General features: G+C 40.5%; 1 long non-coding RNA gene across 1 annotated transcript; it reads left to right on the plus strand.

The window, feature by feature from the left end:
- The first annotated feature begins 803 nt into the window (after window positions 1-803).
- On the plus strand, window positions 804-5,987 carry LOC126506536 (uncharacterized). Its single transcript, XR_007593241.1, has 3 exons — window positions 804-840; window positions 2,324-2,504; window positions 5,186-5,987. It is a non-coding gene; the product is annotated as an uncharacterized lncRNA (long non-coding RNA).
- The last annotated feature ends 20,880 nt before the right edge of the window (window positions 5,988-26,867 follow it).

Raw genomic sequence — 26,867 nt, forward strand, 5'->3', positions numbered from 1 at the left:
TGCTTTCAAATGTCTGAGATTGCAGGCCAGGCCAGATATCTACCAATGGGTCTGTACAATACACAGTTTCTGTTGCTGGCTTCTTTCACTTAGCATCACGTATGGTTTTTGAGTATGTCGAAGTTACCTCACTCAAAGCAGCAACAAGGAATGACTGGGAAGGAGACATTTTCCAGGTTTCCATTAGCCTGAGAACAGGAACTATTCAAAATAAAAATGAAACCTAAGCAAAAGCAAAGTTCTTTGTATGCATTATGGGATAATGTATGCCTTGCCCACACACAGGAAAACTCATGCTTTGAGGTCCTGAATCTAATCATTTCAGATGTAAACTTACATGATGATACAGATTTTATAGAAGTAATTAACTTAAAAATAAGACCATTAAAGTGGGTTCTAATTTAATACAACCGGTCTTATAAGAATTGGAAGCTCAGATACACACACGGGGTGGGAAGGTACAATGCTGTGTGTGGACTGGTGCCTTGCTGCCACAATCCATGGAACTCTTGGAAATTAGACAAAAAATGATGCGTAAATTCCAACATTTAACCTTCTAGCCTTCATAATTGGAAGATACATTTCTGTTATTTAAGCTGTCCAGACTGGGGTATTTTTGTCATAGTAACATTAGAAAGCTGAAACAGTATTGAAATATAGCTTCTAGTGTAGTGATGTGGGAGTGATTTCTTATTAATAAAGAAACTGCCTAGGCCCCTTGATAAGGCCCACCCTTAGGTGGGTGGAGAAAACAGAGGAGAATGCTGGGAGAAGGAGGCTTGGTGAAGGAGTCGCCACGATTCTCCCGCTCCAGACAGACGCAGGTTAAGATCCTCCCTGGTAAGCCAGCTCGTGGGCTACACAGAATATTAGAAATGGGTTAGAACAATATGTAAGAGCTAGCCAATAAGAAGCTGGAACTAGCCGGGCCAGGCAGAGTTTGAAAGAATACAGTTTCCGTGTAATTATTTCTGGGCATAAGCTAGCCATGCGGGCGGCCGGGTGCCAGGGACGCAGCCCTGCCATTCCTATTTCAACAGTGTAGTGCTATTTTGTTTGTGTTTTAACAAATAAAGCTTGCCTGAAGAACAGATAAGCAGAGCGGCCAGGCACTAGAGAGTTCTTACCTGTATCTATGCTCAGACGAAAGGAGCGACCCTGTCCTCAGACTGCATCCTCAGACTGACTGCCTAGATTGCACCACACCTCAGACTGACTGACTGTCTTAGGCTGTACTGCTCTCTTCAGACTGTGTTGAACTTCTGTCTCCACCTACCTTATACTCCTCTCTCTGCCCAGCCCTGTCACCCCTGTCTCCACTTCTCTAGTGCTGGGATTAAAGGCATATTTTGGGTGAGCTCTGTTTCTCTTTTAGACTGGGTCAATTTCATGTAGCCCAAGGGGGCCTTGAACTAACAGAGATCTGTCTCTGAGTCCTGAGATTAAAGGTGTACACTAAAGACTGCCTGGTCTTTAGTGACTTGACTCTGTACTCTGACCTTCAGGCAATCTTTATTTGTTAAAACACAAACAAATATCACTCCATTCTATATGGCTTCCCCAGTCATTCTTTTCCTAGCAAGAATATTGCCACCACTGTGTCCCTTCTCATTGGTTTCTCTAAAAATCAAATGCTTGACTGATTTTTCTGAGTCCTAGCCTTTCTCTACAGCCTTCTTAGGCAATGGTGTACTATCCAGACAAATGTGCAAAATGTGCAAGCCAGTATTCTAGAAATCATCATGTAGACTTCTTCATAACCACACTTTCCTAAGACACACACACACACACACACACACACACACACACAGGGGCTATTCTTTCTAACAAGCCTTGGAGAAACATAATCTTAATACTATTTCATGTGCTCAGATCTTTAAAATTTAAGCATGAAAATTCTTCACGTTGTCACCAAATATTATCAAAACCTGAATAAACAAAATAGAACAATCACAGATTCTAAATGCCCATACCCACTCCAATTACAACATCAGGTTACACGATTCACACTGTTTTAAAGACTAATATGTCATGACAACTCACAACTTAGTATAGAAATGCAGGGCTGCTTCTTCCCCTTCTGTATTTGCCAGACCATTGCCATTTGAGGGAATTACAGAAGGCCAGTGTGACTTGCCTAGTCACACACTACACTGCATGTCACTCTGCAGCCTAATCTAGTGCTGGGATTTTTAAGTACCTTTTTATGGTTTTCCAGGAATGTTCTCAAGTCCTTTGGCTCTGAACACCGTATTTTTCCTCCTTTATAAATGTGTTCACAGCTTTGCCAAACATTAATCTCTTGAAATGTCTTTCTATGCAGAGATTTTTGCCAATATACATACAAAAAAAATGTTTCCTACAAACATCTAATGGAAGTGATCAGTTACATAATAGTCAGAGCCATCCTTTCCCGCATAAGAATTGGAATTTTCAAGCCAAGAATCCGTTTCCTGGAAAAAGAAAATCCTGGAAAAATACTTAAAGGTTGAAGTTCATCCTAGGTAAACATACCACTATGATTGTCTGTTGATGTATAACCCTAAAGCCTGAAAATAACAGTAAGAACAGGAAGAATGACTTAGCTCTTCTTATTCTCCTAGTCCTCTGAATAAACTGGGCTCAGATGATGGACTTTTCAATATGGACTTTCTTGTGAATGTTGAGTCAGTGGTTGTGTAACACTGACTTCAAAATTGTCTTTGAAGCCCAAGTTGAGTCCCTTACATGGCACTTGATGTCAGCAGCTGAAGGAAAACAAACGGTGTATGTATGTGTATACCTATCCTCGTCTGTGTGTGTGTGTGTGTGTGTGTGTGTGTGTGTGTGTCTGTGAACACAAAGAAAGAACTGGGGGAGACAATATCAAAATTTTAATTGCTCTTATCTTTGGATGACAAAATTAGCTACATATTTATAATTTCTCCTACATTTAAAGATGTTTCTGATGAGAAGTATGCTTAGACTCAGACTCCCAGACTCATAAAGGGGGAGGAAAAAGAAGAGAAAGAAGTATTTATGTGAATGTCAGACAATTTGATCAAATTCTAAATACAAATATAGTAAGACTGTTTTTGTCACTATATTGTTTCTTGATTTGTGTTTGTCTGTTTTTGTTGTTTGTTATATTTGTTTGTTTACTATTTTCTAAGCATATAAAGGATGAAATCTATTGCATTTCTAAGTTTGAAATGACCATTCATGAGTTTTTTTTTTTTTTATTCATGTTCTATTGACAAGTAGATGTAATGACCAGAAAGGATCTAGGCACCCATCTTTGAGAAACTCCCTCCCTGTAAACATCCCTTCAGCCCTCATATTTTTCTTCCTGATTTCCCACAGTATAGTACATCTCTAGTAATTCTTTCACTCTCTCCCCATTTATGTCAATGTATTTTTATCTTCAGCATACCGCATGTTCCTTTGATGAAATACTCACACTTGTCTGTGTCTTGGTCCTATTCTGAGTCATTGACTACCAATACTTGTTGCTGTCTGTTGACTACACAGCACCTCCATCATATTATCACTGCCAGATAGACCTCAAACTCGGCTAGTGTCAAATGTTGAGCTAGAATCTCTGTTCCTTCTTTCCTGAGTGTCTCTATAGCTTCTGGCAAATGCCATGATGTGCCATGCTTCATGGAACATGTAGACAGCCAGTCATGAGGAGCAAATGCATCTATCTGCTCATGGGATCATACATAAGGTTCACTGAAGAGCCTTTTCTGTAACTGCACTTCCACATGAAACCCTTCTCAGTACTATGGCCTCAAGCATAAGGGCATGACCTACATACAGGAGGTGGTTATCAGCTGAAAATGGTAACAGTATGAACACAGCTTGGAAACAGGGTTCTAGACTCTGGGTTAGGCATGGCTGAATCGAAATTTCTACTTATGAAATGTCTTGCAGGTCATGCAGAGTGACATGCAGTACAGTCTGTGACTAGGCAAGGCACACTGGCCTTCTGTAGTTCCCTCAAATGGTAAAGGTCTGGGCAAATACAGAAGGGGAAGCAGCCCTGCATTTCCCTTTGCTCAGTTGCAATTTCTTTTCTGTTAAATGAGCAATTTCTACATCTATATAGAAGTGGCAAACTAGACCACCTCTTAAGAATATGGCTGTATTTAACTGATATTTTAGTGATGACACAGTCTCTGGTTGTCCACAAAGCCAAGGTCACTGCTCCAGTTTTCATCTATCTAAACTGAATCACCTATCCCCTGTAGTAATAAGTGCAGCAGGGCCACGTCCCCAGCACCCCAGCCGCCTGCTAGCTTATGCCCCGAAATAATAACACGCAAATTGTATTCATTTAAACACTGCTTGCCCATTACATCTAGCCTCTTCTCGGCTAATTCTCACACCTGGACTAGCCCATTTCTAATAATGTGTGTAAGCACCCCAAGGTGCGCTTACCGGGAAGATTCTAGCCTACATCCATCCTGGGTCGGAGCTTCATTGCCTGTGTCTCTGAGAGGAGCTATCGCATCTACCCGGGAGAGCTGAGCATGGCGTCTCTGCTCCAGAGCAGAGCTGTCGAGTCTGTTCTCGCTTCCTCTTCCTCCCAGCATCCTGTTCTGTTTACTCCTCCCACCTAAGTTTTAACCTATCAGGGCAAGCAGTTTCTTTATTTAATTAACCAATGACCTTCCTCCATCAATCCTCTGCTTCCTTTTAGAAACAGTCTTCTCCTGGAGTTCTTAGGGAGCCATATTTAGAGAGTCTGTTAAGTTCTGTAGTGGGGAACTCTCCACCTCATAGATTCTTGCCTACTTGTGACTCACATATACATTCTCTTCCCCCTTTCTGAAATCCATCTCTGCTAAATTTTCCTGAAGGAGATTCTCAAATAGAACACTATTTCAAGAGATGGTACCTTAATCATGGTGTCAGTTAGTACTTGTTGTAGCTACCCAACAAAAGACACCATTGACAAGACTTAGATGTGTTTAGTATTAACTTTTTTTTAGAGACATAATACTTGGGCTGACTTTAAAGGAAGGGTCTAGGTCTAGATTCTAGGTATCTGTTAACCTACACAATGAGTCCTAGTTTAGATTCTGCAGAAAGACAGAATTCTGGAGTAAAAAGGGTAGGCACGATGACAATCAAAGTCTAGTGATTTGCAATGGTGGCCTGTGACTCTCTTGACCCAGTACCTACTCTTTTTGCCATGCAGCTTTGAAGTGCCTTCTTACAATGAGCCAGCAAGTTTAAATGGTGATAACAGAGGCATGAGGCAACAAATGTCAGAGTACAGAGTCATGCAAGATGCCACTCGCATCGTGTTTGCCAGCATTCCAATGGCCAAAGAAGACTGAATGGTCAAGTCCACTCTCAAAAAGATGAATATAAAACCAGCATGGTGCAGCTGCTCCTGAGAGCCAGCAGATTTGTATGCAGTGACCCAGAGAAGGAGATCAAAGCCATAGTAGTGCTATATTCTACCAGGTCCTGTTTTCCTTCCCAGCCAACTTCTTCCCTCCTGAATAATAGCAATGGAATAAAGCGCCTGGAGGAGGATGCCTTTCATTTCTGTCTGTCAATCACTGTGATTTGAACAGATCACTGCTTCCTATTGGCCCTCTAATATTTTTCCTGGGGAGCTGTGGATACACAGATACTTGCTTTGAAACCATTGGAATGTTATTAAGGATAAAGTTTTGATGAACACAGGGCCCTTACCAATGTTTTCAGTGGCTCCCATGACTCACCAATAAATCCCCAACTCTGTCTAATCTACCTACGCACTTTCTAACCCCCAAAGTATATTCTGTCATACAGTGGGGCGATTTTTTTTTTCAGGAACATTTTCTGGACTAGTCAGTTCTAAACTTCAGATGCGGACTGTAGTTATCCATGGTCTTTCAGACAGGAAAGCTTTTAGTGGGTATTTGACTTGGTGTTCAGATAAGACTTCAAACAGCTCTAGGATATAAGGAAGGGAATCCTCTCTAGAGAAGAATGCTCACTGCACAGGAGACCGAGTCTGCTTCTTGCCACGACAGGACATTGGATCCATTATTACATTTTCCCCCTGAGTACTGATGGTCATAATTCCGTTGGTCACTGGGGAAAATGAAATTCAAAATAGGAAGGAAAAAAGCAGTGGTAAAACTCACAAGGAAATGACATTAAAATTATTTAAATTAGAATCTTTGAATGTTCCATAACTGCCATGACCAGACCTATGGCAATAGAATTTAATAGGGTTTCCTCCATATTAAAGTTAATGAAGTAAATTTTTTCTTTGTAAAATTACATTCAAGTCACAACCTTATTTAAATTGCCTGCAAGTATTTAAACTAGAAGCAATGCTGTTGAGTAGAAATGCTTCAGATAAGACTAATGAATGTATTAGTCGTAGAAATTAGCCTTAGAAATAAAATGTCAAAGGTACTAAGGCATCACCATACCCATTTTACAGCATGCATTGTGGAGACCAAATAACTTCTACAAACTAGACAGTTATGAATCAAATACTTTAAACACAAATGAAGCAAAAATATATCTATATGATTTGGACAACGTCCTGTCTGGTTACTCATGGAGCAAGCTAGCAGTTTCATTGACTGTGCCAGGCTCTGCGGATATGAATATCTCAAGGAACAGTATTGAAGGGAAGGGAGCTTTCGCCAAAGGCAAAACTAGACAAGACTTTCCCATATAAAAAATTTGTCAGTTACCAATACAATCTGGTACCATTACAGAAATGCTGATTTCTGTCTTTTGTCACCAAATTAAGATTATCAGCCACCCAAACCTGTTGCTCTATTGGAGACTGAAAGCTCATCTGGCCCAATAAAGGAGACGCACAACTTACAAAGTAAGCAGTTCACTGTTTGAAGAAAAATTGAAAATACTGGTAGAGGAGGCCAAAGATCAAGGGGTAGATTAGCCATGCAGCCTTCTACAAGGGGGCAGGCGGTCCTCTCCCAGCCAGTGTCTGAAGGTATCTCACTGAATACAATTCTATTTCCCACTCAGTCTTCTGCCTAATTTTCCCCGAGACCCCTATTATACACTGACGATGGTCCTAAGCAAATTAGCAGATGTTCTGAAGATCAACTCCGTTTAAAACTGTAACTCTAGGATCTGTCGAACTATGGTTCCAGCCAGCCTTCCTAGACAGGGACATTGGGAAACTTGTGAAAGAAAAATAAATAAATAGACTTTGACTTAAATCTGTCTTAATTCCTTGTGCTGGCTAAGTTTATGTCAATTTAGCACAAGCTATACTCATCTGAGAAGAAGGTATCACAATCAAGAACATGCCTCCATATGACTAGACTATAGGATGCCTGGAGGGCATCTTTTAATTAGTGAGTGATGGGAAAGAGTCTAGTCTACTGTGAGTGGTACTGTCCTTGGGGATGGGCCTGGGGTCTGTAGGAAAACAGGCTGAGTAAGCCATGGGACAAGCAAGTAAGCAGCACTCCTTCTAGGCGTCTCTGTCAGCTCCTGCCTCCAGGTTCCTGTCTGACTTCCACTGATGATGAACAGTATGGTGGTTTGAAAGGAAATGACTCCCCAAAGAGAATGGCGCTATTAGGGGTTATGGCCTTGTCAGGGTTAAGTATAGACCTGTCAGAGGAAGTGTGGTGTGGTTAGAGGAAGTGTGTCACTGTGGGGGTAGGCTTTGTGGTCTCTTCTCAAGTTTCACTGAGTGTGACAGTCAGTGTGTCAGTCAGTAGGCTTCCTGCTGTCTTCTGGCCAAGATATAGCCAGCATCACAACTGCCTGTACACCTCCATGCTCCGTGTCATGATGATAATGGACTGAACTTCTGAAATTGTAAGCCACAACCTCAATTAAATGTTTTCTTTGTAGGAGTTGCTGTGGTCATGGTGTCTCTTCACAACAGTAAGAACCTAGCCGGGCGGTGGTGGCGCATGCCTTTAATCCCAGCACTCGGGAGGCAGAGGCAGGCGGATCTCCGAGCTCGAGGCCAGCCTGGTCTACAAGAGCTAGTTCTAGGACAGGCTCCAAAGCTACAGAGAAACCCTGTCTCCAAAGGGGGGGAAAAAAACCAGTAAGAACCTAACTGAGGTTGAACAGTGATGTCTAAGCCAAACAAACCCCGGTCTCCCTGAGTTACTTAGGTCATGGTGTTTTATCACAGCAATAGAAATCCTGACTAAGACATTCTTCCATCTAATATTTATAATTCGATTTGGGATTGTTTGGAGAATACTACAAAAGAAAAGACTATCATTACCTGGGCATGATGACACATTCCTGAAATCTAAGTGCTCAGGAGACAGAAGCAGGCAGATCATCCAAGAGTTTAAAGCCAGCCTTGTCTGGACAATGAGTTCCAGGCTAGCTACAATATAAAGTAACGAAATGAGACCCTAGCTAGAGAAGCATAAAAAGGGAAAAAATATTCTTGAGAGAAGATGCCCTTGAATGACATTGAGTCATCTCTGGAAAGCATCTAACCAACCTCACCACTTTACAGATAAGAAGGCAAAGGCCCAGAGAGATGAAGCAACTTGACCAAAATTTCCCAGCAAATTACCACCAGAATAAATGCAAGAAGTAAGTTCTCACCATCTCTAACCCTTTCCTTCTCACTGGTCCACACACAGGTCCTCAGTGGCATTTTGATAGGCAATGTTGGCTTTATAAGCCACCTCCTTGACCTTGACAGCAGAGGGAAAAAAAAAACAAACAAGAACATCCCACCATGAATACCCTCTCAGTCTAAATCAAAAGACATTCCTGAAAACAAAGACAAAAATGTAATCCCATGGGGCAAAGGCCTCAGTAGAGGCTTCTTCCAGGAGACAGAGGAGAAGAGTGGAAACCCTTTTGAGGATATAGGACTTCGGGATCCCCAGAAGATGATAAATACATAACTTTGAAAGCAAAAGCATCCAATAGAAGGAGCAAGACAAAGAACATGTCCAATAGGTAGCAACATGCTCTGAGCCCAGATGCTATGTGCTGTCTCTAGATAGTATAATGCTGAGAGATGTAAGAAAATGAATATCTTGGATGAGCTACAAGTCCACGGTCAAGGTATCATCAGTATTAGTTTCCTAAATACTGGGGAAAAAAAAATCTCTTTGACGTATATCTCTTCTAGTTTTTGATGGCAACGAACCTGATCTGTGCATTCATTTCACGCATTCTCTGTGCATATCAGTACTCAGCCCCCTTCTCTCCCTCCCTTCCCCCCTCTTTATACCTGTTTGTTTTAGTGTGTGGCATATGTGCATATGTGTATTGGTATGCATCCCTTTGTGAATGCATCAAGGCAGGTGTCCTGCTCCATCATACTATACCACATTCCCTAGAGAAATGGTCATCCCCCATTGAAATTGCAGCTAGGCTGGCAGCCAGAAAGCCCTCATTATTTTTCTGTCTCTGTCCACCCTAGTCCTACCATCCCAGCAATGTTTGTGGTCATATGTTTTGGGGATTGAAACTCTGTCTTTATGTTTATATAGGAAGCACTCTTACCTAATGAACAATACTCTGACCTCCCAGAGTTACTACATAATTCTTTTCTATAAGAACACCAGCTGTATTATATGATACCAATGGCACTAATATCTATAGGTATTTCAAATGAAGCACATATATTTAAATATGTATATTTAATATACACATGTAATATTTACCTTTCTAGTTGATAATCTTTGCAAATTCCACATTTCTAAGTAAGGTTACACATTATAAATTTATTGGGGGATATGTTTTTGGAAAGACACAGCACTACTCACAAGAGGAGACTTAAAAGTTAAGTTACCATAGGGTGAATCAGTTACATATTTCTCAGAAAAGATTGTATTGAACACACTGAATTAGACTGATTGAAAAAAGGGGAATTTTAGTGATGCACAATTAATAAAAACTCAGGAAAAACAAGAGGTTCAACCTTAGGTCAGAAAAACAAAACAGCCAACCACTGGCTCTTACCTCCACCTCAGTCAGAAATGGGGATTCTGCCTCCAGGAATCTCACAATGAGACCATGTCTGAGAGCTGTTTCCTCCCAATTTATAACCATCTTTAGGGCTGGATTAAAGGCATGCACCACTGGAATTAAAGGCATGCACCGCCTGGTTTCTATGGCAACTAGTATGGCTACTTGGATTAAAGGTGTGTGTTACTACTGCCTGGTCTGTAAGGCTGATCAGTGGGGCTGTTTTGCTCTCTGATCTTCAGGCAAGCTTTAATTATTAAAATACAAATGAAATGTCACTACATTTTAGACCAGGAGACCAGATGTAATATCTGCACAAAAAAAGGCGTAAGAATTAGTCTCTGCAACAATTATAAAATGCAGAGAAAGGCAGAAAGTCAAGGGATAGTTGATCCACAAAATTTTTGGATCAATTTGATGCTGGAAAGAAGAATATCTAGAAACCCAATTGAACATTTAGATTGAAGAGAAGGCATGATGATACCTACAGAAAAAGAAGCAGATGGAACAAGAGCAAATTGGGGGGCAGGGAGACTAACTGCCTAATTTTAGGCTCAGGCTTCTCAAGTTGACATCATCTATTGTCTAAGAGCATCCAAATAGAGATAGTGAGAAGGTGCTGCAAAGTATAAGAAAAGAATGAGTTTGATTGCCACAGCTAGAGAAGTGCATAAAGCAGATGGGAACCTGATTTACAACAGTGAATTCAGCATACATTCTGGGTTAATGTTTGCTGAACACACACATGCATGCGCACGCGCGCACACACACAATCCAGCGTGTGTGTAGCTAAGCATACCCTTGGTATCAGGCAACACAGTGAACCCAAACTGTGTTTCTGTCCTGAGCCATGATGGAGAATGATGTAGAATGAAACTGGGTGTCTCCTGTACGTGTGTCTGGGGCTCTTGCTGGGCTATCCTCACCTTAGCATTCCTTACTGCACATTTCACTCTATAAGATACACTAACTCTTCTTAGCTGGTTCGTTTGATAGTTCATTCACTAATGAGCGTATTGGGCTTGCATTGGCTGTCACATATCGTGATGCTCATCAGAAGCGCCTTGTGGAAGAAGACGACTATTTTCCCAGCATTCATACTTCACAACAGGGAGAGAAGAAGAAATCGGCAAGAAAAGTATCAGCTAGAAATGAAAGCTGGGGTGAAGGCAGCAGATGAAATGACAGAAAACAATAGGGACCTATATTCATCTTAGATGCCTTTAGGTGCCCCCTAAAGAGAATATTTTAGGAGACACCTGAGTGACGACTAGGACTGAGCCTGCAAAAGTCTTAAGATGGTTTTTAAAGTAATAGTATCTATTCTTTGAGACTATCATACACATATACGATGAATTTCAACCATTTTCACAGCCATGCCCTCCCTTCCTCCAATTCTTTCAGCTCCTCCCTCACAGCCTCATGCCAATTTCATGTCTTTTTCCCCTTTTAAAAATAGCATGTCATGGTTCCCTGCCCTGTGGAAAGTCCAAGGTCCTCCCCCCTCCGTCCATGTCTAGGAAGGTGAACGTCCAAACTGGCTAGGCTCCCGAGAGGAGTGGGGGGAGGGGGAGAAGAGAGGGGGGAGGGGGAGAAGATTGGGGGGAGGGGGAGGGAAATGGGAGGCTGGGAGGAGGCGGAAACTTTTTGTTCTTATTCTCAATAAAAAAAAAGAAAAAAAGAAAAAAAATAGCATGTCAACAATTGTGAAAAACTCTGCACATGTCATTAGCATGTAGTGAGTAGTGATTAACCTTTGCTCTTTCAGCATTTGGGATAGGCCCTAATGCCTCAGAATTGGGATGAGTTAAAACAGGAAAAAAAATCATTTCTTAGTTATTCTGTATGTTTATCTGATGGTGGGGGTCGGTTGAGAGGTTGTTGTCATTGAGAGGTTGCCTCCAGTCATAGAAACAGAAAGAAAAGCAGGCTGGCAGTGAACACTGGCAATTACACATGTACTTTAACTCCTGTGTCATTGATCAATGAGAGTCATGTGTGTGTGCCTAACTTGTAAACAGGAAAAATGTTTCCCTTTCAAAACTCCAGAAGGAATTAAAAAAAAAAAAAAAAAACACTGGGTACTGCTAACGGTAGGATGGCTAAGACAGCATCACTTGCATAGTTATATATCCTAATAATTACTTTATTTACCAGCATGCCTCTCCCATATAAAAGTGGTATTTATGTTCCTGCTGGATATATGAAACCACACAGAGTATTAACACTGTATATGCAGCTTTTGTCTTTACATACACTTACACAAATTTAAAGCCTTTTTCAAATTCACTCAGAGGTTAAAACAGACAGTGGCTGTTGCTTTGTCTGATTGAAGTGCAGCAATGAAACTAACATAAATTTATTCTTTATATTCAGTTCCATAGATGGAACACTCATTCTCACAATAACTTAGTAACCTATACATAGAATTATTTTCTTCTTAAGTTGTTAAATTTCATTTCACTTTTAGCTTTTCTCATATATGTCCAAATTACCAGAATCATTACAAATGCACTCTGACGACATTATTAAGTAACACGGCAGGTAGTTAAATATAAGCGCTATATTGCTGTAATAGCCAATATGATACTACACTAGTTACTAACTACCAGTTGGGCATTGTGTACAGCGTGGATATCCTAAACAAAGAGATGATTGACAACCTGGGCATGACAAAGAGGGGTAACTCGAGACATAATCATGCTTCTCAAAATGCCACATAATTTAAATATTTATTTATATTTTTGTATATATTTTGTGGCTATGTGAGTTTATATGCAGTGTGTGTATTCAGGTTCCCATGGAAACCACAAGGTGTTACATCTCCTAGAACTGGAGTTCAGACAGTTGTGAGCTGTCTGATGGTGATGCTGTAAATAGAAACCCAAGTCTTCTGTAAAAGCAGGATAGTGATATAAAGAAAAAATACCCATCGTAGTCTCATATACATGAATGCTTAAGAAAGGAGTGGAACCCTTTGCTAAGATTAGAAGGATTAGAAGATATGGCCTTGTTGTAGAAAGTGTGTCATTAAGAGTTGGTTTTGAGGTTTCAAAAACCCATGCCAGGCACATTCTCTGTCACTCTGCCTATGAATTAGGATATAAAAACTTCTCTAACACCATTTCTGCCTACATACTGCCGTGGTCCCCATCATGATAATGATAGACTAACTTCTGAAACTGTAAGTAAGCCCTTAATGAAATGCTTTCTTTTATAAGAGTTTGTCATGCTATCTCTTTACTGCAATAAAGCACTGACTAAGACAGAAGTTGGTAGTAGGGACTGGGGTATTTTTGTGAAAGGCCTGATCGTAATGTTTATTCGAAGGATATAGAAGATTTTGGGATTCTGAACTTGAAAAGTAGTTGAACACTTTAAGCTTACTGGAGCATCCTAATAGGAACATGGAAGACAGTCCTGAGGGGTAATCTGAATGATGGGGCCCAGCTCAAGAAATTTCATAGGGAAAGAATATTAGTAAGTGGTCTTGAGCTATTTTGTCAAACAATGTGGCTGCTTTTCCTCTTGTCCTCAAAATATGTCTGGGACTAAATTGAAGAATTTTGAATTAATGGTTTTGTCAAAAATTGCAAGGCAGCCTAGTATTGACTTTGTTGTGCGGTTATTAGTAATCACTCTCACGTAAATCTATAATGAGAAAGAGAGAGCTGGGCAAAGAGAAATACAAAATGTTCAGTGTGAAGAGAGAAAGAACACCAGGAAAAGTGGTGTTAGAGTCAAGTCCTGTGCTCAAGGAGACAAAAAACTTAAAAAAAAAAAATGCTTGCTGCTAAATGGAATAAAGGGAGTGGTGACCTCAGGGCAAGACCCCACCAAGTTTAGCTTCCAACTTGTAAAGAGGAATTGAAGGAGAGCTTACGCAGAAAAGGAGCCATCAACAGTAGAAAGCTGATGAAGATGCAAATTAAAGAGGGCTTGAGTTCCAGCACTATTAAGTAGCAGAACTTGGCAGCCTCAGCCATGTGGTTCTGGTTTTGGAGTCAATTATACAATGAAGGGATTGTGGAGTCTCCCTCTGTAGCTAAGGAAATCCGCGGAGGCCAGAGTGTGTCAGGGGTGTCTGTGCACGGAGACCATTTCTTGAAGCTGTGAAGGTGAAACCTGGATTGTGTTGGAGACACCAAGATCTTAGAGATACCAGAGTCATCGGATACTTGCCAAGGAAAGCTAAAGACTTTGTGTGGAACCAATCCAACACAGAAAAGTGTGTTGTAGTCAACAAAGATGAAAAGATTGGAGATCTGAAAAGTCCTTTGACATCAGGCATGGGGATGAAGAACATGGGCTTTGCCTTGCTGGGTTTTGGTCTTGCGTTGTTATACTATGTCCTCACCATGTTCCCTCTCCTATCTTTTGGAATGACAATGTATATTCTATGCCATTGTGTGTTTGAAGTATGTGATCTGCTTTTTAATTTTGATTTTATAGGGGGTTAAAGTTAAGAGAGTGCCACTTTGGACTTTAAACAGTGTTGAGACTGTGATAGATGCTGGGGACTTCTGAAGTTGGACTGAATATGTTTTTGCATTATGAGGCTTCAAACCAATGGGGCCAGGAAATGGAATGTGATGTTTTGAATAAGAATGACCTCCCATAGGCTCATATATTTGAATGCTTAGTCACTAGGGAGTGGAACTCTTTGATAGGATTAGAAAGATTAGGAGGTGTGGTCTTGTTGAAGGAAGTATGTCACTGGGGCGGGGGAGGGGGGTGAGGTTTCTGAACTCTTTGCTAGACCCAGTCTATTTATCTCTCTGTCAGTGGATCCAGATGTAGAACTCTCAACTACTTCTTCAGAATCACATCTGCCTGCATGCTGCCATGCTTCCCACCATGATAGTAATGGACTAAACCTCTGAAACTGTAGGCAAGCCCCTATTAAATGTTTTCTTTTATAAGAGTTGCCTTGTTCATGGTGTCTTCTCACAGAAATAGAACAGTGACTAAAACAAGCAGCAAGTATAATCTTAACTGCTGAGCCATCTCTCTAGTCCCTGACTTGGTTGAAAATGGGTTGCTGAAACTGTAGGAAGCAAGATTGTGCACTCAGAAAGAGTGTTATATTTTTCATCACCTAACTAAGAAAAGCCATTCTTTCTTAGCACTGGTTGGTAAAGAACACAGCTTGGATGATACCCTTCTCTGCAACCACTCGGAATACTTCCTGCTTCATTCTTCCCCTTCAATAGCTGTCTTAGATTCCTAGTCCTGACATCACTTCCACAGTGCCCCTACCTTAGACCTTCTTACTCGCATCTAGCTAGCTGTTCTTGGCCCTTTGCCAAACTGAAGTTGCAACATGCTTGTGATTTTTCTCAGTACTCACCCTGCTCTCTCATCTTCTGTTGGCACCATCCACCCCACTCCACATATGCACCCCAAACTTGGCAAGAGCTGTTTCTTACAAGTGAAAAGCAAACAAAGAGACATTTGGACAGTAGGATAGCAGCATGGAATCACGTGGCCGTGTACGACCTGGAGATCACAAACAGAACCCAATGTAGCTTCAAAACAACGCCAGCTTCCAGCAATCTTCTAGAATAATAATTAGGTCTCCACAGGGTAGAGGGTGGGGAGAGTTTTTGCTTTTCCTTTCTCCCTTTGCAACTGGCTATTCTAGGTGGGGAAGCGGGATAAAATGACTGTAGCGGCATGATGTTGGCCCACTTTAAAGCTTCTATTATGAAATCCAGTTGCATAAGCTATAAGAGCAAATAACATATTCTCGGGAACAAATTCTAGTGAATCAGCTCATTTTAGATTCACATCTTCATCTGTCTCTGAAGTGGCTTATTTAAATTTTAATAGAAAATGTTGGATGTGGCGCTCCAGTGGAAGCAATGAAAATAACACTGTTTATCCCCAAGATAAAATTGTGTTGGGAGCTGAAAAAAAAAAGAAACAGAAAGAAAAAATATGATGCTAATTTCTTGAAAACAAACCTTCTATGTCCCACTTCGTAGAAACTGGACAAAGCAATATAAACTCTCTATTGTGCTGCACCAAGGCACAATGGATTCTTTAGTGACTCACTCTCCTTTCGTGTGTGGATTTTTAAAAGCAATAAGCTGAAATAGGAAAAATAACTTCCTTTTGGAGAAGTGAAAAAAATCTTACAAAACAAATGTTTGCCATTTTCTAGAAGTAGTCGGGGTGGAGGTAGATAGAAGGCAGCATGGGGTGGCAGGAAGGTCTTGTAAATTAAAAATCAGGAATTAATACTAGCATTTTCTTTTCTTAAGGGTATAATCACGGGAGGAGGAATTCATGGTGCTGGGAAACAAACGAGCCTCCGCAGTGAAGAAACTGCATGGTGCTGTCATGAAGGGAAAACCTAGAATGTGGCAAGTCACTTGCTTAGTCCAGTCTTACCAAAGGTCAGTGATTTTCACTTATTTTTATTTACTTATTTATGGTTTATCAAAACAGGGTTTTTCTGTGTTGGCCTTAATGATCCTTGGCTGTCCTGGAACTTACTCTGTAGACCATTCTGGCCTCAAACTCAGAGATTCAACTGCCTCTGCCTCCTGAGTACTGAGATTAAAGGCATGTGCCACCACCACCCAGCTGATCTTCATACTTTCTAGACTAAGAGTTAACTAACCAGGGCCCATGGGCCACATTTGGCCAGTTTCATGTGGTTGAAGACAGTTTCACTGGAGCATAGCCATGTCTATTGCGCTACAGATATCCGTGGTTTATTTGGCACCATCATCGTATGATCCTGTGATTGCAAGAGATCATTTGGTTGGAGCCCAGAATATTTACTCCTCAAATTTTCCTGAAAAAATTTGCCAACTTTTGCTTCAGACAGTTTTGAAATTTAGGGTTCATATCAGGTAAACCCAACTTCCGCATCCTGTGAACAATCAGTTGAGAGATCCTATAGATTCGGCTTCCAAATCATCTGTTAAGTCTTTATCTCACAATCCATTTCTGTAGCCACCACTGTAGCTGTAGTCACTATTACTGAAGTCATTTATACACACATACTCACACACATACACCCTGCACATTATTCAAGTGAGGTTTCTAAATGCAAAATATGGCAACTTTCTACTTAGGACAACTCGCAGGGGTTCTGTTGCCTTTAGAATAGAATGAAAAATTTTGACCTTGGCCCTATTGAACCAGTCTTCATTTAATGTTCATTGTCCTGCTTAACTTTGGGGTTACCAACCTTCTTTCAGCTTTTCATTGAAGGAAGGCAGCTTTACTGGGTCCAAAAAAATACTCATGGGAAGATCCCTGCTCTGAGATGGAATTCTCCTTCCTCAGTCTTTACCCTCTCCAGCTCAATAATGCTCACTCATTCCATAAGCCAGAGAATAACTGTCATCTGCTCAAGTAAACTAGCCTGGTTTTCCATTTCTCCTCCTCTCTTAGATCATGCTCTGACATATGCTCTGATAATAATCATATCAACTGATGATCATGTTGTTCATAGCTTTGCTTCTTTGACATTTTCCTCAAGAACTTCAGTGTTTTTGTGGTTTGTTTATTGTATTGTAGGCAGAGTTTTTGTTCCCACCCACTAGTTCCCAAATAATGGACATAGAGTGTTAACATAAATTATAAATGCTTGGCCAGTAGCTCAGGCTTGTTACTAGATAATTCTTATATTTTATGTTAACCCATATTTCTTTTCTATGCTATGCCACGTGACTTAGTACCTTTTCTCTGTGTGGCATGCCTATCTTGCTTCTCTCTGCGTCTGCTGGGGACTCCTCTGACCCCGCCCTTCTTCTTCACAGAATTCTCAGCTTGGCTCTTCTGCCTAACCTTACCCTGTCCCACTACTGCTCAGTCAGCTTCTTTTTCAAACCAATCACAGTGACATACATTCACACATTGTGAAGGAATCTTTCACAGTTTGTTCTGTTTTGTTGTGTCTTTTGGCGGGAGAATAGACTGAAACTATGCTGTTGGCAAGCTCTGTGTTCCAACACATGGGCCATCCCTTTGCTGCAGCAACAAGCAGTAGCTAAGAGAGACAAAGCCCTGTAACTTCTTTTTTACTTACCAATTTTTACCAAACCTTTCAAGACGGTAGCTCCTTCTCAATTTATAAATATGTAAAATTTAATTGTGCAATAGCACATCACAGTCATACTATGCTGTGAACGCAAGATTGTGCAATACATGGGAAACATTTTAGTATTACATGAATGCTTGCTATTTTGACTATGGAACATTGTCAATAAATTTAGAATAGAGGACTAAAGATGTAGCTCTGTGGTAGAGCAGAACACCCTCTTGTCATATATGAGACCTTAAGTTTGATGCCCAGCACAACAGAAAAATCACTTCTTCCCTTCAATCTCCAGCTGAGCATTTTGTGGGTATATAATTATCCAAAGTTTATAACCATATGCCAATAACTTTAGACTGCTTGAATTTTCCTCCAGACCCCCTATACAGTATGTCTCTTTAATTTTGCAGTTGATGTTCATAATTCCTGGTCTCCACAGTTAATCCCCATAGTCAATTAGAAGAAACTCTTTCCAAAGGAAATATGCACCCCAAAGCCAACTGCTCCTGATCCTTTCCTTTCTCCAAAACAACCAAATCAAAACCAACTGCTTTTTTCTATGCACAATAATAAAACTGGGCAAGTAGATAGATAGATAGATGATAGATAGATAGATAGATAGATAGATAGATAGATAGATAGATAGATAGACAGATAGATATGGATGTTAGAACTCTAAATAGCACTTAGATATGCAATGCTTTGTATATATAAGTCACTGCCTCAGTATTCCTCAACATGTTGTTTACACTTTATATCAACTTTGTTTGGGTTATTTTTAGGAATATATTCATATCTTCTAAAAATTATCTTATCTATTAGAGATCAGCAAGGATACCTTACTCACTTTGGAATGACCTAAATGCTTTGTCTTCTCTACAGGCAGTAGGTACTCATGAGACGCTTATTAATTTGCTCCCTGTGGTTAAAACATTTTCGTGTCATCAGCACCTACTGCAACTCAGTAGGCTTTGGGGCAAATGTTTGTGGAACTGTGCCAAGATGAAACTTCATCTTTGGTATCAGTTCCTTGTCTTTTAGAATTACACTTGAAGAGCTAGTGTCAGTGCAATACAATGTGAAGGGGATGAGGCTTTGCCTCTTCTTAGGTCAGAGAGGAGGGCAAGGAGCTTGGTTCTGAATACCAATGCAGGAATGAGTTGAGCAGACTCTGGGAAGTGGCCAGTTTGTGACAGCTAGAGAGGAAACTAAACTTACTTCTTAGTCCTCCCAGGGCCCGATGGGGGACCTCTGGTTCCTAACACATTAGCCCTTGCCCACAGCAAGGTAGCAGTACAGCTCACCATCATGCCACCCACTGCGCTATTCCTTTCTTTGTGAAAATGTGGTCTTTCTGACACCCTGGGCACACATAGTACACAGGAGTGCCATGCGTGAGGCAGTGGCTAAGTGCTAAAGATACAACTAGAATGAACTGTCTGTCAGGAGTGCATAGCCTAAGTGGAAAGGAGAGAGGTCCATAAAGAACGGGAGCCACAGATAACAAAATAATAGAGGTCAATGAATATGAAAAATTTTTTATATAGTATAAGTGCTGCAAAAATATTTCTTGCAGTAGAAATTTTTATATATTCATCTACAGGAAGTCACATTATAGGAACGTAAATGTATTATGTTTGTATGTGCATTAAAATGTAGCTCAGAGTTGGGTTTGAGTTCCTCTGATTAAAAAAAAAAGTTTCTATATATGTTTTAACAATGAGTTCCTTTCTTCTCATTTTAAGAATACAAGACATTGATATTAGCAATAGTCAACATGTTGATGAAGGAACTATTGATATCTACATCTAGAAGCCAAAAGATATTCTCTATATTCTAATAGCAAGGAAACTGGCATGTGGCCTACACATGATTAGGTGGGAGCTCCTACCACCCATGGAACTTTTAACCTTCAAGAAGTAACTTACAGTCTCAGAGAAGTGGAGATGGTTTGTCCAAAGGTATGGTTCATGAAGCTACTGGTGTGATGGTAAATATCCACAGATGGCAACGAAAGCTTCTTTTCAGCCGGATCTATGATATGGCGGTGGGTAGGCGGGACTTTCTCGGATTGTTTCCCTCTCTAGGGCTGTTTTGTTGGCCTTCCTTCAATTCTGTGAGCCTTCCCATTTTACCTCCCACTTAATTAATCTTATTTTTAAATAAGCCAGAGACTGTTTCTGTGGCCTTCAAATATTGACAATGGTAAGTAACTACTACGTGTAACTAGCACTTTTTGTTAATTTTTTTTTCAGAAAAATTAAATTTAATGGCAACATTCCAGCATGGAATTGTTTTTCTGAAATCTGAAACTCTAAGAGGACCTAAATGATAGTTATTTGAACCAAATGGACATTTTGATGATAGCTATTATCAAATCAACCTCTAATAATGTCTTAATTTGTCATGACTTAACGGAAACAACATGACCCAACGGACAAAAAACATTGGGTGTATGATGTCTCAGAAAAAAGTTTTTCTTAAACTATGATAGTTCTTGGTCATTTGTGTGAATCAAGAAGACAAAATGCCGTTAAATGTGGGTTTGAAGCCTCAAAGTATAATTATACTTGTTTTCACAATTATATGCATTCACTTTCTAAATCTACAGAAAAATGGAATTTTATAAAGCCAGGGAAAATATCTAAAAAGTTAGATGAAAAAATGTTTAGGATAAATCAAACCAATCCCATTTTCTTCCTTCATTATCATTTTAACTGTTGAATGACCAAAACCATGAAAATGTGCTACAATAAAATCTACCCAATCAACTCCTCTATGTGTCTAGCTCAAAAGTAAGTAAGCAGAGGTTCGTGAAGACTACCCACAACATGGATAGGGTGCTATGCCTTCACTGTTACGCAGTTCTCCAGTTTCAGCTTACTCTGTTTGCTTCGAGTCACAGTCTTTAGTAAAGTCCTCATTTTCATGTGGATTCAGAAATCCATGGGTGAGTTGTGAACCGTTCAGCACATTGATACCCTACAGTGCAAGAGCTTCTCAAGCAAGCTTGTCCTCAAAAGTCTGAAAGATGAGGGCCATAGAAAATATCACAGACTGCCGCCACAAGTAAAAGGACTGTGTCTTAAGTGACAGCAGCATGGGACAAAATTTAGGTACAAATGTTTAGCCATGTGTCTTCAATGGAGAGTCCCCCCAGGCCTTAGGAGATATCATATAAGTGCCCTGAAATTTGCATAACTAAAAACTTTGGATTAATTTTGTTGGCAATTTTGTGCACGCTTACAGTATATCAGGAATCCTTTCTCCCACAGTGCCCTCTTTTATCTCATTCCTGTCAGTCCGTCCATTCCTAATAGCTCCTTTCCCAATTCCATTACTCCTTGTTGCTGTTTTGTGACCCATTTAATTAACCAGAGCCATCTGTGTGAGCATGAGATTGAACTCTATTGGTGTATGGTGGGGTAACAAATGGATACACAACTTAATATAATGATCCTCTCCTCCCTACATCTATCAGTAGCAAAACGTTCAGCAGTGAACCAAAAAGTTGAGTAGATCCCTAAGCCCTTCCCTCTTCTATGCCCGACTATTGATGGGCCCATCCTTGTGTTATTTAATTTTTATCTTTCTCTGAATGTCATGGTACTACAACTCCTGTTTACCTAAATGATTATCTTGTCCCTATAGTTCAACAAGGACATCTGTATATCCTGCTGATGCTGCTACTTCAGCTACTGCTGCCCAAGGCCCAAACACTGACTTTATGATAGAATGCTAATATCAGGAATCCCAGGACCATGGCCCACATGCCCACATCAACCCTTGACAAAGGCCACTGTTCTAATGCTGTTCTTTGATCTCTGCCCAGTTTCTTTGCAATATTGTCTCATTCATACCCATGACAATACTATAGTTGCTAATTAGGATCTGCCAACCAGATAACTGCATCTCACTTTCTTTAAATAGTCCCCTGAACAACATTGACATGAATTGGAAACATACTGCCTAGGTTTAAATCCTTTCTTTGTTATTTAGTAGATGTATTACTTTGTCCTTTGTCCCAGGGTATTTTCCAATCTATAAGAGTTACCTCAGGGAACAGAAGAAAAAAAAAGAGTAACTATCAAGTGTTATTTTGTCCCTGACATATTGTAAAATGTCAAGTAAGTATTAGTGTTTTGCTATTACAGCATGCATCAGTTTAACAGGTGGTAAAGTTAGATTTTGCTCATTGTGACTCTTTATTGAATATATACAAAAGATATAATTAGTATGATGATGCCAACATTGAACGGAAGACCATAGATTGAGAAATATCATGAAGTGTTGGTTCAGTCTGCACATCTCTGTGCAACCCTACAGGGATTTTGTAAGGGTTAAAGGTCAAAAGAAAATGAAATGAAATAAGCATAGCTCCATATGCATCAGACTCATCTGAAAAGTTCAAGGGATCTGGGAAGAAAGATTCTGGAATAACAGTAGCTAAGTTACAGGACAGGTTGAGCACTGAGCCATACCTATCATCATGTTCCTTATCAAGGGCTTAGTAGGTCACACTTGCCCAGTAGTTAGGTTTCTGGAATTGTTGGGAGGGATTCTAATGAAAAGCCTTCATAAGCTTAGAATCCCATGATGGGTTACAAGAGAATAACCCCTAGCAATCTCTTCCTGCTCCTGATTGTACAAATAGAACCTACCAAAACGACATATTATAAAGCATCAGGAAACTGATGAAGAGCACAGATTTGAACATGCACCAGTAACACACACAGACACACAGACACACACACATGCACACACACACACACACATGCATGCACACACACTTGGCTCTTTGTTTCTTGAAACTTTGTATCTTCATTTATACTCATTAATATTAATGAGAATTTTACAAAAAGAAAAAAGGGAAATACGGTAAAGAAAGAGAAAGAAAACATATATAGAAGTGCTTTCTTTAATGAGCAAGATGGCAAAGTCAGATGAACTCAAGTCATATTTTTGGCTGTAAACCAATTCATTGTTCACTAAAGATTAAGGTCAGCCTTCTCTGGTTTCCACGAGGTCAGGGAACACTCTTCATTGGAATGTATTGATGTTCAATTCAGTAAGCCTACTGGACTGAAAGTACATTTCTTTCTTTTTGCTCCATCACTCTTGCTAACATAATCACCCTGTGTCTCTTATGGTATTTGTGCTCAATCTATAATAATTAGTCAATAAATATATGCTTGGTGAATATATAGGTGTGTTTATTCGAACATAGAGGCATACCATGTGAGCAGCAGTTAGGTAGACCTCTTTCCTTCCAAACATTACAAACAACACACACCAGTGAAACTCTGGCCATAATTTCAAAGACCATTAGTATACAATTGTGTGTTTCCTCCAGGCATGTGTCCAACCTTTTGACATTGCAACAAGATGTTGTCATCCACAAAGTTCATGCTTCTGGACCTCACATTCCACTTACAGAAAAGAAAGCAATGTTTTAAGTTGATGATTTTGTGCTGGGCTGCGTTCATAGCTGCCCTGGGGCAATGGCAGTCCTAGGAAGTTCTCATTTGTTTCAATAGTTGCTTTATCTTCACCTCGGTTCACCTCATTCAGTTCTGGAACCTTCCCATTGGTGCGTCCTATTAGCACATCTACTGAAATATTTGCCAGTTGGTTTTGACTCTGCCAAAATTCTTCCTGCTAGACCTTTTTGGACAAGGTTTGTTTTTCAGAAAGGAGCCTCCAGTACATAGTGGGTTTCAGGCTTGGTTCGCCTCTACCACCCCTTTCTGTCTTACTGGTTTAAATGGAGTGTTGCCGTGGTCAGAGCTTCACGCCTTTGGGATGATTTCTCAGAAGAAAATTAGACCACTGGAAGAAAGTTATGAAAATCTCTGATCATCCAAGTGAGAAGAAATGAATGGCTGAACGAAGTTAGTAATGGGGAGGCAGAAGGAGAAAGAAATGAGAAGGATATTAAAGGAAGCAAATGGCCTGGAAAAGCGACTGTGTGAGATTCAAATTCAACCGGCTGGAGTAGCCTGGTGATCCGTAAAGCACTGTGCTGTATCAGAGAAAAAAATGGCCTTTATGGATCAGAGCCACCTCAAAAGATGCCAGCGGGAGGATGAGGTGGAATTTGAGTCCCCAGTAGCAAAGAGTGGACAGGATGAGAGTCAAGTGGGGCGATGTGAGGGGGAAGCCTACTATGAACTCTGTAAACAGCGTGGGTTCTGGGGTCTCCCTCATGCTAGACTGAGAAGGGGGGGAAGAGCTCCTTCTGCTCCTGTTTACAGGGCATCTACTCCCTTCTAAAACCCTTTCTGTGCTCTAAGTGTTCAAGTAATTGTGGTGGATCAGTAACAGTGCTGCACACTTAGGCCTTACCCTAACATGAGCATGGCCTCAGAGGTTGGTTCAAATCTGGGAAAACTCCAGCAAAAAGATCCAGTTAGAATCTTCTAAAATATTATGCTAATCTACTTAGAAGCATGATGATGAAGTCTCTTCTTGTTGAGCTGGAGTGAATGCACCAGGTTCCCTCCCCCTTCCAGCCTACCCCACTCCCACACACTGAAGGGTTCCCAGGGTTCTTACAGCTGTATGCAATAAAACTCAGTGCCAAATAGCTTAAGAGCTTAAGACAAAAAAGAGTTTAACCTGGTTCCCAGGGTAGTCTTCGTCCCACTGTACCCCACTAACTCTGTCACCCTTGTAGAGACTTCAGCAGGGTTGTGAAATGGAGGCAGCAACTCCCCTCTGAGAAAAGACATTTGTTCTGTGAATTACACAACTCTCTTTGCACCATCCCTCCATTTCTGCTTTGCCACCGCTTCGTACATCCTTTTAAGAGACAAGATCCAAGATGGTGTTATTTTGCATTGCATACATATACCCCATTCTGTGAGGAGTGCTGCTGATTTCAGTCTGGGTTTGTTTCCTGTTCTCATCCTATCTGAGCTTTCTCAGGGGGAGAGTGTAATTCTATGATTGGACAGAGCTTAGGAATGAACCAAGGGCACTCTATTGAAAGGCTGAGAGATAGCCACATTTTTTGCCCCAAAGACATTGATGGGCTAGATTCTGGGGTTAACAGGATGAGCCACCCCTCCATACCTAGGTACTGAATTGTAACATGAACCAAAATCTGGGCACAAAGATGGGATGTCCCAAGCTTCTTCTAATATCAGAACTCAGTTTAGGGTAACATGTCTATCTTCAATTACCTTCTGTGAGGTAAATGCCTGGGGTCACAAAGACAATAAAATGCCATTGTCAATGGAGTGAGTTTTCTGTAAAACCATAGAAAAGCATATTTGGTAACTGGTTGAAGTGATTTAGATATGAATATTTAATTTTTTTGCCTTGATATGGTGGCACACATCTAAAATCCCAGCAATTGAGAGGTCAAGGCAAGAGGATCAAGAAGGCTTTCATGTCCAGCCTAGGTGGACATGAGACCCTACACAGGAAAACACAGAAAGTAGAAATGTTCATTTAAAAAAAATGATTGAATCACATTAGTCACACATAATAATATTTCTATTGTAGTGTTTGTGTCTTTGATTACCCCATGATTCTATCTTATCCCCTCTCCCTACTCTTCTTTCTTACCACCTCTCTCCTCTTTCCCTTGGCAGAACCTTCCTCCCTCTCTAGCTAGAAAGAAATATTTAAACTTTTAAATCTACATTTACTAGAGAACTCATGTTATAGACATATGTTAGGGGAAATCAGGAAACCACAGGAAAACTTTCTGAATGAACCCAGGGACTAGTTCAATAAACACAATTGCAGGGGGGAAATCTGGGCTTGTCATAAAAATAATTACTCACATTTTCTAAAACTTTTCCAGTTGCAAAGATTTTCCTCACAGGCTCTTGTCTGAGTTAATGAGAGCAGGCACTGTAATTTTCATCCCCTTTTGACAGCTGCTGAAATTAAAGTACAGAGCGGTTAAGCAAATTTCCAAAGGTCAGATGGCTAATAAATGAAAAAGGTCAGGTACAAAAAGATAGCATGCTGTTTGTCCAGGAAGCAGTAAGAAGAAAGCTAGAATCTGAGGTCAGAGGTTATAAGACATTGACCTTGAGACATTCGGTTATCAAATTATCTTAACATGGCTGCCCCACTTAGAAATATGAAGAGATACCCAGTCTGCAGCACAGAAGTGGGTTAGTCGCCCTCTTTCTTCTCTTGGAGAGCATAGTATGTAGCTCAATGGCTTGCAGGCTTGAATTCACAAGCCACAATTAACATGTAAATAAATGTTTGAACATTCAGAGCAAAAATCATACAAAATTATCAGTCATTAGTGAAATATTTATTTACACATACCATCACCAACCATACCCCATGTCATTACCACCAATCCCCAACCAGGTTCTCTGAACCTGAAGTCTACAAGGCAGCCCATGCCCCTCCTTCCCTTTTCCCTGGACATCCGTAGTGACTGAACATTTAAGGATTACATCCTTAAAGTGTCTCTCAAATCTGCCTTCTTCTGTGTGCTGCCGTGGCTCATGCTGATATGTACATCAGTCATAACTCTAGGGAATCTGCCCCTGGTTTCTACACACTAACCTAGCCTCCAAGGTGTTTTCCACAGCAAACCTTTAAGAAAGCTCTCTGATCTTAGGATCAGACTGTGCCACCTCTTCAAAAGTCTGATCAGTACACTATGTCTACCAACAGCTTGTTCACCTTCCATTTCCCTTCCAGAAATTTCCCGACCCATGCCTGCCTACTTCAATTCTCTAAAGGCTCATGGTTTTATTCCTTACCCCTATGGTGTCTTGCTCTACTTAGAAAGTTTTCCTCACTTTATTCTCTAGAAACAAGTTTTTATCATTTAAACTCAGAACAGAATCATTAGCTCTTCTAGAACACCATCCCTGGTTTTTACCCATAATCT

The sequence above is a fragment of the Alexandromys fortis genome, unplaced genomic scaffold (assembly GCF_014885135.2).
Source record: "Alexandromys fortis isolate MF-2015 unplaced genomic scaffold, M_Fortis_MF-2015_v1.1 scaffold_0, whole genome shotgun sequence".
Classification (NCBI taxonomy): Eukaryota; Metazoa; Chordata; class Mammalia; order Rodentia; family Cricetidae; genus Alexandromys; species Alexandromys fortis.